Source organism: Canis lupus, chromosome 8 (genome assembly GCF_011100685.1).
Source record: "Canis lupus familiaris isolate Mischka breed German Shepherd chromosome 8, alternate assembly UU_Cfam_GSD_1.0, whole genome shotgun sequence".
Lineage (NCBI taxonomy): Eukaryota > Metazoa > Chordata > Mammalia > Carnivora > Canidae > Canis > Canis lupus.
Genome location: NC_049229.1, coordinates 20,376,780 through 20,390,939, shown reverse-complemented (window position 1 = coordinate 20,390,939; position 14,160 = coordinate 20,376,780). Strand labels below are relative to the sequence as shown.

Here is a 14,160-nt window from a genome sequence, read left to right as displayed (position 1 = left end):
GAGGTAAAGTTGCAATCAAGTTAAAATTTTAGAAAATAACTGAAATGATGACTGATACTGTTTTTTTGTTGTTGGCTTATATCAGGCAAAGCAGCTCCAAGAGTGATGACTATAGTTATCATGGACAGAGAGGAAATTGACATAGGAAATTTCCATATAGCATTCAATGTTTGATTTATGTTACATTTTAGCACACTAACAAATTTAATCTAGGGCAGGGTAAGCATCACATCTGACTTGACAACACCTCCCATGAAAATAATTCATCAGTAATAGTCTATAATAGAGAAGAAAATAAGCAGTAAACCATGAAAACAACCCATTAAATTAAGCTAATTTTACTAAGATTTTAGCATAATTCATAGCTTTTCGGACTCAGGTGGTGGTATATTTCCTATGAAGGCAGACATAATTCCTATTCAAATTTTGCTTTGATTATGCTCTTTTTCATGTTCTGCAACAGATTAACAATTTATTCAGGACCAATCCAGGAATACACAAGGAGGGTCAGAACTAATTTAACAATATTACTAAGATGGCATTAAATACAAAATATTTATCATTATTATATATAAATTAATAATAAGCATTCTAAATATTTAAATTTTATTTTCTAATAAGTAAACATCAATGTTTATAATGTACAAAGAAAGCTCCTGAGGTTCTCAAAAAACATGAAGAAAACAAAGAGCTAGGGAGACACAAACAAAAGAACTCCCTTCTTTCAGAACAAAAATACTTTCTACTACGAATAATAGAAAAGCTTTATTTCTCTGAAACTGGTGCTTCTAAGTACAGTCGAAATTACATATTACTTATAAATTTGACCAAAATAACTACCTTCTATTACACAGACAAAACTGGGAAGGGTTGCATTATCATACAGTAGCCTTTTGCAGCAAATTTGCCGAGCTCATGAAAATACACAGCATAGCTCTCTACAGCCAGATACATCATATATACAGTTCTCAAAGAGGCAGAAATGAATGTTCCTTACATACCTAAAGATATAGTCTTTCTATAGCATGCCAAATTAAAAGACAAAATTATACAAAATCAGATCAGACTTAAAGTATATAAAATTCAATTGTAGCATTGTCTTATTTAAAAATAATCTAGGTAACTAATAAATATCCCTAAAGTCAGGTTACTATCAGTCCAAGTTCATAGGTTACTAAAGTTCTTTGAAATTGTCTTCCACCTGGCACACTACAAAATATATTTATTATTTTAAGAGTTTGACAGAATAATGATTTAATTTGGTTTAAAATTCTTACACTTCTCATAATCATTAACATTAAATAGAAGTAATGCTAGCTTCTTGAGTTAAACTTGTATCAGTTTGGAGAAAAATACCTAAGTATAATTAAAATGTATGTGTATGTTACACTTAAAACTGATAAAAAGAAAAAGGTTTCTTTCTCATGGAAGATTATAAAAGAGCTATTACAGCATTACAGGAAAACACACATAAGCATAAATGTTTTTATTAAACCAAAAATATTAAGCTAATATGGTTTGCCAAAGGTTAACCTTAATTATGTGGATTTGAATTCTTAAAGATTTTCAAGTTAGTTTCCCAAAGGACACTTTTAAAAACCTAGAGAGCTGAAAGGCTTAAAGTTCAATTTCCTAATTTACAAAAATAAATAAATAAATAAATAAATAAATAAATTGGAATATTAGATTTATGTAAGGTCTGTAAATCTGTAAGCCTATCAGAATTTAGCTCTTTTATGAGATTTTATAATCTAATTTGGTATTATTAGCTAGAGGTAAGAAATACAATACACTTAATCAGTGGTAAAGACTTCTTTGAATGATAGACACACGAATGTACATATAGTCACATATCAGGGCTTAGAAATTCAATTCTAAAATCCCATTCCTGGGTCAACAGTAAACACACATATGCAAAACTCTTAGGTCTAAGTATAGTCGAAACTATTAAGTATAGTTGAAACAGGTCAAAGATCTGTTCTCTTCCCAGTAGGAACACATTCTTTATTGATTTGTGCTCAGAACAGAGAAAGAGTAAAGAATAACAAACTAGATTATCTGTTGTCTCTTGCTCGGAAAGCTAAGAGCTCCACAAACCCTTCATCTGCTTATGGAGATCAAATATTTTTAGACAATAAAAGGAAGATAACTTATTGGCTAGAAACAAACCAAAAATAAAAGAAGAAACCAGCATCAAAATTAAGACAATAGTAAAAAAAAAAAAATCAAAAAGTCATTCCTCTGCTCTAGGTGAGTAAGACTTAGAAGCCTAAGATCTCTTCCACTAGTTCCCTAGGTCACTAGCCAAGAAAGGAGCAAAAAAGGCATTCTTATCTAGGTGGAGTAAATGAGGACTTGAAAAAGAAATCTGTATGATCAGTGAGTCAGGACATAGAAACTATGGGGAAAAAAGCATTGGACAATTAAGAAGATTATTTTATTCAGGCTATTTCAATGGAGAGAAAGTTCATTTCTGCAGAAAAATGTCTTAAAGAAAAGGGAGCCTTAGGTTTTATAGAGGCAGTTAAACAAAAAAGGAGTCATGACGAAGGAGACCATTGGGAAAGATGGTCCCTTGCAGTTAATTGTGTTTCCAAAGGTAAAGTAGTGAGGAATTTCTCAACCATCATACTTTTCAGGTGCACAGAAATCAAAGTTTAACACTGTTAAGAGTAGGCATGCGTTGTCCCTCCATTCCTGTTTGTCAGCAAGGAAATTCTCAAGGAAGTGACCAAGATCTTAAAGTACCTCTCAGCTGGACTAAACTTTAGACAGATTCCTGCTGACCATAACTCATAATGTCCTTTTCTAAGAGCACTTTACTTTAGAACATTTATCATTGCAAAGTCTTTATCTGCCTCTTTAAAATACATATAAATCTTCTAAAAAAACCCTCTTGACACTTTTAGGATCCAGGAAATGTCTTTCTCAAGGACCTAACAAATCAACTCTTTATAATGTAAACATCGAAGTAGATTGTACCCCAGTCTCCTAGTCTCTGTGGGAGGGTAGGAACCACTGAGCACCAATTAGCAAACACAAATGGCCTAATCACAGAGAAAAACATTTGCAAATTCAGAAATAAGTCCTATTAATTCCCAATAACCCCCATTAAATAACAAATAACAGACCACTGATCAACTTGATGACCTCCATCAGTACTTTTCCAGGAGCTCATCCCAGTGCTAAAAATGCCTGAACATTTCTTATGAATGTATGTATGTAAAATAGAGTTGAGTTCAAGTCTCTATTTCCCTATTGAAATAACCCTGAATAAAATCTTTTTGCCTGTTTAACTTTGTCTGGTGCAGTTTTTGCTTTAACAGAAGTAAGCTAGGCAGTCGTAAAGCTTAACATCATTTGTTTTCATCTCTCAAGAATGACTGTCATTCATTGCCTGAAGTACAGTATCTGCTTGAAGCAGAAATATATCACATAGATTAGTTTCAATTATTAAGATAAAAAAGTATTTCATTATACTGAAATAGGCTGGAAACTCATTGGTTGGATTCTTTTAATACAATTTTTAGTAGGTTGAATACATCATTCCATAGTGTAAGAAAAATTAATAATTGAAAATAATCTTAAATGTTTAGGTCTTTTTGTTGTTGTTGTTCAGATAGCCACACTAATGTCAAATCTATGAATAAAAAAGAAGGCTTCTCTTCCTGCAATCCTCTGACTATATCAAGTTCTTTGAGCTTTTATGTGTCTCACCACGCCAATTCTCAATCTGAAATGTTTTCAACTCTTCAACTGATTGTCTTGAACTCGACTTTTAAGATTTCATTGTCAAAGGACTTTGAGATCATGCATAGCTTTATCTCCAGTAATTCAAGTTGGGAATAATTAGAAAAAAAGAACTAGAACTTTGGAACATCAAAGGACAGAAAGCTGAAATGACAGATCAGGAGCAAAGGTAGAGATAAAAGGCAGATGAGACAAAGCCAACCTCCTCAGAATTATTTGCAACAGTCTCAAAAATGAACTGAGCTAAAACCTGTAAGACATTAAAGGACTGAAGTTTAAAACGATATGCCCTATTCTAATAGGTAAATTCTTACATTAAACTATCATGGGAAGAATTAAAATTAAATTGTATAACTATACAATTGAATGTGAAATGTGGATTAAGATTTCTCTGATAGGGATCCCTGGGTGGCGCAGCGGTTTGGCGCCTGCCTTTGGCCCAGGGCGCGATCCTGGAGACCCAGGATCGAATCCCACATCGGGCTCCCGGTGCATGGAGCCTGCTTCTCCCTCTGCCTGTGTCTCTGCCTCTCTCTCTCTCTGTGACTATCATAAATAAATAAAAAAAAATTTAAAAAAAAAAAAAAAAAAAAAAAAAAAAAAAAAAAAAAAAGATTTCTCTGATAGAGCAAGATTTGTTTATATATGGGTTGAACAATAGCTTAGAAAATTTAAACCTAAAAAAACAAAAACAAAAACCTCAACTCAAGAAAAAAATGTTACAAGCATTCTTTGAAATTAGACTTCTAAAATAGCAAGAGATTCTGAATAGGAATTAATTGATACTGATTAATGAGCTTTGTAAGTTACCAACTCTAATATTTTATAATATATAAAATAATACCAAATTATTTTCATTAATGTGTTTTAAACTTTTTTTTCGCATTAGGGTTTTAAGATCCTTAATCATGGCATTTTTGTACAATGTGGAACCAAAGAGACACTTTTTTTCCCCCCCTCTGGGCATATGTTTTAATGGGCTGCCTCTGTAGAACATGAACTTTTTGGGAACAGGAGTAATTATTAGTCATCTAATCTATTTCCAATGGCTAATCCAGTGCCTTATCTATAGTGGAAATATCATAAGTGCTCAATAATTTCAGGTGACTCAAACATATAAGCAAAAAATGTGCACATATATATGTTCAACACAGCATCAGTGATAAAAGCTAAAACAACAAAATGAGAATTCCTATGGGTGAAATAGTTTTCACATTCTAAAACATCTGTTAAGTGTATTTAATATAGATATCAGAATTGGATTTATGAAAATTACACAGGAACATGGATAATAATAATATTATGCAGGGAATTGTGATACATTTCTTTATATTAAATTTCTTTATATGAAAAAATATTATTGTTTTTAATAATTCCTTGAATCTTAAGAACACATCTTACCACCAATGAATTAAAATAATAATATCAAAGGGATGAAGAACAAGGAAAAATACATATGATAGTATCTTAGTAGTAGTAACTAAGCCAAATTCATAACCCATAGATTATGGAATTAAAAGTAAAAATTTCATGGTATAGAAATACAGCAGAGACATAAAAAGCTTTAGCTATTTTGCTCTTATATTACAATGTCTTTAAAAAAAAAAAACTATCCAAACACTGTGGGAAATGTACTCTATTCCCTAAATGTGCACATATACAAAAGGCCTTTGGTTGTCATTTTGGTTATAGAGCAAATAGAATGTGTGGACTATTTAACGAATGAAACAGTTCAGTGAACAACAAGAAATTAGAATTTGTAAAGGATACATACGGGCCATAGACAGCTTTTTATTGTAATTTTTATTTGTCTTTTTTTCAATGTTCTTCAACAACTACAGAACAGTGCTGGAACTAGACAGGAAGTACTTGATTTTCTGTACCACAACTCCTCTCCTTTATTCTGACTGACTCTATTAACAAACTCATCTATACATTCTTCCAATAATACTTTTTGATAAAACATTCTTAATTTATCCTCTTTAGCCATGGTTCCTATTAGAATGGACAAATTATCGTCATTCTCTGATTTTTTTTTCCAAGAAAACAAGCAATTTCCTTATTCTTTGGGAGCTGAGCTTTTTCTCTCTGGTAGCAAAATTGATATTAAATATTTAAAAAATACATTTTAAATATCTGGTTGAGAAAATACCTAATGTGCCTTTTTAGCTTTATGCTTTCAACACTTTAAGATTATATAGAATTACTACCAATTTCCATACTTTTCTAAAGAGAGTTGCATAAAACCCGCTTAGCCTCATCAAAGAATACAAAGCAACAACAAATATTTGCCTTCTTTATGTTGCCAGGTAGTATATTGGATGTTTCTACGTTTTCTTGGTATTGGTTGAAAATACAATATTCTGCAACTAAGTCATACCCATCCACACCTCTAGAAATTGAAACCTACAAGTAGCCACTATGTTCATACCAACCACAAAACAACTAGATATTAAACCAGCAATTTAACTGATCACACAAGAAGAAATAATGCAGGAAAATCCATTTGAAAATTAGCAATACACCTTGCAGTATTTTCAAGTTCAATTAAATTATCCATTATATTAAACTTATTATAGTCTTATCATGTGAATCTGATGTGCAATTCTTGAATCATTGAAAGATATATTTTCAACACATAAAGTAGAACAATTTTGATGGCTGTTTTTTATTTTTATTGTTTTTATCAAGTAGAAAATCCTGATTTCTTCAAAGGGACTCTAAACTTAATGAAACTTCTCACCATGTATTATGTTTAAATATAAAGATATCTACAACTGAAGATAATTTAAAATGTATAATTTTATATAAATTTAATTCATACTATAATCTTAAAGAGTAAATTCATGATTCAGACACATCTTTGTCAGCAATTTTATTTATATATTAATTATTGAGGAAATCACTAAGGAGTTCTAAAAAATGATTCAAAATAGAAGGCAAACAGGAGACATATTTGTAGGCAATTGGGAATGCAAAATTGGCTTATTCCACAAATGTATTTTTGAATTATTTCTTAAAGAGGGATGAGAAAGAATGCCCTGATTCCATCAAGGATGTCAAAGAGATGGGAACCAACAAAAATATCCAGGTATCAAATCAGAGTTAAGAGCCCAGGAACTCAATGTAGAGAGAGTGGAGTTCAGACTCCCATGCTGACTTACCACATCTTTACAGCTGAAAGGACAAGGGACCTCTGTGAGTGCCGTTGGTCAAAGGCTGGGATCTGTGGCCACAGGCAGTGCAGACCGGGTGAGTCTTAGTGGGACTTCCGTTATCTGTGAAAAACAAAACAAAACAAAACAAACAAACAAACAAACAAAAAACAATCAAATGAGAATAAGAAAGTCTGTTTATTCAGAACTTTCTGTGGTGAGGGAGTCAGCTGCCATCACTTGCGTTTGGTACAGCCTCAAAATCAGACAATGGAATCGGAAACAGAGTAGAAAAAAGAGAAAGTGTCAGGTGTGCCCTAAAGCTTGGAAGCCACTGGGATAGAGAATCTAGAAGCAGGCTAACTGAAAATGGAACATCCTACATGAGTGGTTATTGGTACGTTTAGCTTTCTCTGGTTGGTCTTAAGATGGAATCTTGGACAAAAAAAAAAAAATAGATAAGCAGTCAGTTATTAATCAAGACCTGGTCATTATTAGCTGCTTTTGGAGACATTGTTTGACTTCATGGATTGTTATTGAAAAGAGCAGTCTGACTTCCCATAAGCCTTATACACAAGATTTACAGCAGGCTGTCCTCCTGATAAATTGTTGTAGATAAAGGGTTGGTACCCAATGATATTAATACGTATTAATGGCTATCACTTATTTGATTTAATTAAGAATTGCTGAAATAAGGAAGCCTAGGTGGCTCAGCAGTTTAGTGCCACCTTCGGCCCAGGGCGTGATCCTGGAGACTCGGGATCGAGTCCCACGTCGGGCTCCCTGCATGAGCCTGCTTCTCCTCTGCCTGCGTCTCTGCCTCTCTGTGTGTCTCTCATGAATAAATAAATAAAATATTAAAAAAAAAGAATTGCTGAAATATATTTAAAAGTATCCTGTCCATTTAAAAGCCTGTCCCAAATTTTCATGGGTAGTTAAATATAGATTTAATATACCTAACACATGGATGCCTGGGTGGCTCAGCGGTTGAGTGTCTGCCTTTGGCCCAAGGACTGACCTGGAGTCCCGGGATCAAGTCCCACGTCAGGCTCCCTGCATAGAGCCTGCTTCTCCCTCTGCCTGTGTATCTGCCTCTGTGTGTGTGTGTGTGTGTGTCTCTCATGAATAAATAAAATCTTAAAAAAAAAAATATATATATATATATACCTAACACATATGTGTATAGTTAGAACATACACAACACATATTTAAACTGCATGTGTTTATATGTGTGTATATGTATGGATATGTACATATTTATAAGCACATATATTTTTTAGCCATTAAAATTGTCACTTATTTCCCAGTATAGTTTTCAAACAGAAAGTTAGCATGTAAATTTAAGTTCCATGTTCTTACTGATTTCTTCTTTCCTTTGATCCAAATACTTTTTACGCATGTCTTTAAACGGTTAGTCTGAGTTTGGAGGACAGGATGGGGAAAGATTTGAACCTTGCCAGCTGGGTCATAGCTGTTGTTTGTATTTTTCATTTAGGTAACAATTAAAGGTATTCATATAATGTGAAATAATTTCCTTACAATTTTTTTATTATTTGTTTCTATGATGGAATTCCAAGAGTATAATTTGTACTACAATGATTCAGAAAAAAATGTGCAAAGATAATTAGGTAATGACAATGATAGCTCTCTGCTGCGAAAAGGCATACTCTGTGCCTGTGACCATTCTAAGGGCATTTGATTATCTTATTCCATCCTCACAAGAACATTGAGAACTATTATCATCATTCCTGCTTTACAGACAATAAAGATGACTAAGAATTGAGGATATTTAGATTAACTTGCCTTTAGTCTCCCACTAATCTTGGAGCCTGGATTTGAATCCAAGTATCTAGCTTTCCTGTTTGTGTGCTGAACCATCCTAGCACATTGCTACTATATAAGAAGGTGGTAAAAGCAGTACTATTTCCATGGGCCTGCATTTTACTTTGTTTTTTATTGGCAATAAAAGTTTGTTTTTATCAATAAAAATGACAGAACTCATAATCAAAAGGTGTTAATCAAATAAATGCTTTTGTTAAAAATTCAGTACAAGAAAAGTAATCGATACGTACAATAATGATTCACATACAATTCATTCTGTAGTAATCAAAATCTATCCCTTAGGAGATGGTATGGCAAAGTGAGAATACAGAATTTAGAGTAATAATTAACCCTTTAGGGTACTTGACTACATGCTAGTCTTTTATCTCAAAAATTTCCTCTGCTATGTCTCATGTAATGTTTATACTTACCCTAGGAGGCAAATACTAGTATTGGCCCATACAGCTAAGGACCAAGAAAGAGAAGTAAGCAAAATGAAGTCAAAGAGCTGTTATCAACAAAGGCATGACTCATTCCAGGTTTGATTCCAAAGCTTATACTTTCTGGGGAGATTTGAGGTTAATTTCAGTCTACTCACATATTCAAATGACTAACATGGGCAATTAGATTTCCTCAGATTCAGTTGCTCTACCCAGTGACATAATAATATCTCTTTCAGAAGATACTTTTTAAGGACTAGAAATGTTCATGTTCCTGCCTTGTAATAGAAAACCTTAAATAAATGGTAGATATTAATATTTATTAATATTATTTGGCACACTGATTACAAGTATATTTATTTCACTTGTATTGAATAGTCTATGTTTCCTTGCAGTTTCATAGCACCCAATAACCAAGAGAGCCTCAATACACCTCTCAGCTTTCAAAACTTTAGACAGGATCCTTTCCCTAGGTACAATAGGTCCCTGACCTTTCTTAAAGCATTTACTTTAGAACATTTGTAATTGTAAATTCTTTTTCTGCCTCTATGAAATATATGTCAATCTCTTAGCTTTTGGTCCTGTTTTACAACAGAGAAAATGTCTTTCTTGAGGACCTGGGAACTATCTCTTTGACATGTAAACAGCGACAGAGATAGCACCTCTACCTTCTCTCTCTGAGATATGTGGGAGTCTAATTTCTATGGGTGCTAATGAGCAAACATAGATGGTCCTAATCACAGAGAAAAACCTCTGCAGTCTCAGGAATAACACATCCACTGATCAGCCATTCCCCAATTCCTCACCTGAAATGTCCCCCTCATTAGCTTACCTCAGTGCTGAAATTTCTACCCTAACACCAGGGGTTTTTTTTCTTTTCCTTTTTTTTTTTTTTTTTTTTTCTCAGTGAAGTTGAGTTCAGTCTCCCTCACCTAATACCATAATATCAGATTAAAATCAATCTCTTTTCCTCTTCAGGTGCTGTTTCATTTATTTTAACACCTGGAAGGCATTTTAATGTGATGCTTACCTATAAAATGGCTTAAATGCAAAGACTTCTATATAATTATTATTAGGTGATGTGAAATACACTTTGAAAAACAGATACATCCTCTGTGAGGATCATTGTTTAGAGGCTGGAGTTTCAATGTAGACAGAAAAGAATGGGAATCCTCTTTGCAGCACATCGGTGTTACTGCTTTTGAGGACCCTCGTCAGAAATAACAAGCTCTAAGGGGTTTTCTAGAGTGATAAAATATTTAATAAAAGTAAGAAAAAGAGGCACAGGAGACCTCAGCAGCTCTTTTGCCCTTTGAAATACATTACTCGCCTGAAAGCTATTAGCTTAATACTCTTTTCTAGTAAAAACTATAATTCATCTTCTAAAAACCAAAGGATTTCATTGGATCTGTAAAACTTCTCTTCATCTTCGTTCAAGGTCCAAGACCCAATATAATACAAAACCATCTCTTTGCATGCACGAGGTGATAATGTGAGGGACAAGGTATTATAATAATGTCATTTTCCCTATCAACTAACAATCAACAAATCTTCGGTGCTAAAAGGACAGCAGTAACTTGGTCAATTACCTCCCAATTATGTGCACTGATGTGAAGAAATCTGAGATGAGCATACCACTGACCTTATGAGGTTACTCTCCCATGAATTGTTTAATGATTATCTTCACAGACTGATAGTATCCCTGGGTTATCCATTTTATTTTTCTTATATAAAAGCTAAAGTTCATGGACTGGCCAAACTGTCACTAAATGGGCTCTCCAGAATGGAGACACACATTTTCTAAGCCACACTTGTCAACAGCAGTTAGTTTTTCTTTGAGTATTCTTTATTTTCACAGGTCCTCTTTGATACTGCCTAAGAACCAAGAAAAATAACTAAATATTAAGCTTGTTTTTAAAGAAAAATATTTTTGTCATTCTACAAATTTTAGAATAACAAAAAAATAACTATATGAATATTTACTTTGACTTTTCAAATCAATTGATGAATTTTATGTGAACAATTTTTAAATGTGCTGACATTAGTTTAAAATGTTTATTGACTTATATCCATATTTAATTATCTTAGAAGTCATAATAGGGTGGTTGAGATTTCCACTTTCAAAATTTGGTAAGATAAATGCAGCAATCAAAGCAATGTATTAAGCATCTACTATATGACAGCAGGTAGGTGTGCATTATCTAATTTAATGCTCAACAACAACTCTGTGAGGTTGTTATGATTTTTATTCATCCCTTGTACTTAAGGAAGCAGAGCCAAAATATGTGTGTATAGTATGCATAGCATGGTTGCCTCAGCAGCAGAGCTGGAATTTGGAACTGACCCAGTTCTGTCTAATAACAAAAGTGCTCTCTGCTTCTCAGGAAAAAAAAAAAAAAAAAAAAAAGGAGAAGAAGAAAGAAAAAGAAGACGTTTATATAGCATTTCCATTTAATTTGGAAGAATACTGTCATTTCTTCTCCTTCTTGGTATGACCATCCAATTAGTGATGCTAGTTTGGGTCCTTGGCATTCCAATTAACTCTGATGATTTGAAATGTTTTTTATAATGGAAATAGGCTGAGATCATCTTTATTAGACTAACATATTGATTCATGGGGCACCTTTTGATGAAGTATACATTCTGGACTATTTGATGGAAATAGCTAAGTATTCACCAAGCATTTGATAGTGACAACCTTGCAATGATCAAAATGGGAAGATAGGGTCTCTGCTTCTATCTGAGACAAGACTGAAGGGCTACTTTTAAACTAGAATTTACACATGATAATGAATTTTCTCAGGGTAACTCTAAGTTTTAAAGGACTTATTTCAGATGACAGAAATGGGGATATTTTCTCTTCAAGAGATCATCTGACATACATAAGGCCAGAGAAGATCTAATGGGCAACCGTAAGAGTAGTCAGTTATGAAGGCAGCTTTCATGGGGTGATGGGATTCTACCAACAGAATAATGAAACCTCCTGATAAAAGTTCTGAAATGTGAGAAAGGTAGGCAGTTTAGGACATTCAAACTAAGAGTCAGTTTGAGGAGATATTGATAGGATAACCATATAATGTATCATGTAAATTGAAATGCCTATGAGATTAAAAGATGGGAGTGTGAACAACTAAGTTGGAATAACAGGGATAAACCAGCATTTTACCAGGGCATACCATCTCCTAAAAACTTGAAATCTGAAGCCATAGAATAAGAAGTATATAAGTATTTCAATCCTAATATTGCTCCCTATGAATTCTGTTAAGCTAACTTCAATACTATGAATTTATTTTATTTTTTAAAAGATTTTTATTTATTTATTAATGAGAGACACAGAGAGAGAGATACAGAGACATAGGGAGAGAGAGAAGCAGACTCCAAATAGGGAGCCTGATGCGGGACTCGATCCCCAGACCCCAGGATCATGCCCTGGGCCAATGATGGGCACTAAACCGCTGAGCCACCCAGGCAAACCAATTAATACGAATTTAATTCCTTATGCACATACTGAGAATAACTAACCTCTGCCTATTATTTATGCAGGTTAAATGTTAAATGTGTTAATATGCACATGGCGCCTAGGAATTGGCCAGCAATTTAGGTCTCAATGTGTATGGATCCATATTTCAGCTTTAATGGAGTGGACTTTGAAGCCTGAAGCCCTAGGTTTCACTATCTGCTGTATAAATACTAGTTGTATAACCTTGGATTAATGATGCTGCCTCCATTTCCTGATCTATAAAACTGGGATAAAGTAGTATGAGGATTAAATAAGTATACACACGTACAACATTTAGCAGAGTTCATTCCATAGTTTGCATTATATTATTGCTATAGTTACTATTAATTGAAACTCTTTATAATATTTGTAGTTGCTACATTGGCACAGTGGCCTTCTTTCAGTGTTTTGGTTATAAGAAAATAAAAAGGATTTTAAAAAAGAAAGAAAAAATGTCATTAAAATGAAAACCTTTAATTAATCATATCTTTAAATTACACTGTATATTTATCAAAATAATTATCCCTTTTCTGATGTTCTAGAAAAGGTGTAACAAAAATATGTTTTGCTTTTTATTTCTCCTCAAATTTCAAATTATTATTTATGCAAAATTATTTCAAACTGTGAGAGAATGTGGGAAGTCAGGGTGACATTTCTAACACTCATATTTTTTTAAGTTTTATTGGGAATAATTGGCATACATTGCTATATAAGTTTAATAAGTACAGCATGATGGTTTGATTTACATATATTGTAAAATGATTAACATCTATCTTCTCATTTAGACACAATAAAAAGAAAAAAAAAAAGTTTCTTGTTATAGGAACACATAGGATTTATTCTCTTAACTTTTCTAAACATCTTACAACACAATTAGTGTTGGTCATCGTTGCATGTTATATCCCTAATTATAGTGTTTAAGATAATCTATTTTCAGCTTGATTTTTCTCTTTATAAAATGATTTAATACAGATATTTCCTCATGTTTGATAAACCATTACCAAAGGAAAGTTATCTATGAATACTGAGCTATCATTTGAGAATTGAAAAATCTTAAACTCTTTACAGAAAAAAGAATGTTAATAAAATAAACATGGCTAGTATTAATGAAATTACTAACTTAATGATTACTAATAATTAAAATAAAAAACAAAATGAAATTATAAGAATTGTCACATAAGCACATCAAAACGTGCCCAACTTTACTACACCTGATGTAAACAAAAATAAAATAACACCCTAGTACCAAAATTCCACAAAGGCAAGAATTTTGGCTATTTTGTTTATTATCAAATTCCCATAATCTAAGCTAAGGGTGGCACAACGACCTGATAAACTTTTATCCAAAGTAATGCAAATACTAACATCTTGAATATACTGTTAGAAAATGTATACATATGTAAAAAATACATAATATATAGTTGGAGTATAAATAATATAGTTATACTGAGAGTCTTGTAGACATTAAAATTTTTTATGTCATCTATTGAGGAAA

At 32.8% G+C, this 14,160-nt stretch overlaps 1 long non-coding RNA gene across 1 annotated transcript in view; it reads left to right on the top strand.

Moving 5' to 3' along the window:
- The window catches only part of LOC111097012, a 55,445-nt gene that overhangs the window by 32,047 nt on the left and 9,238 nt on the right, over nt 1-14,160 (top strand). The window contains exon 3 of the long non-coding RNA XR_005362845.1: nt 9,163-9,265. This is a non-coding gene — a long non-coding RNA (uncharacterized LOC111097012). The remainder of the gene's footprint in view (nt 1-9,162; nt 9,266-14,160) is intronic.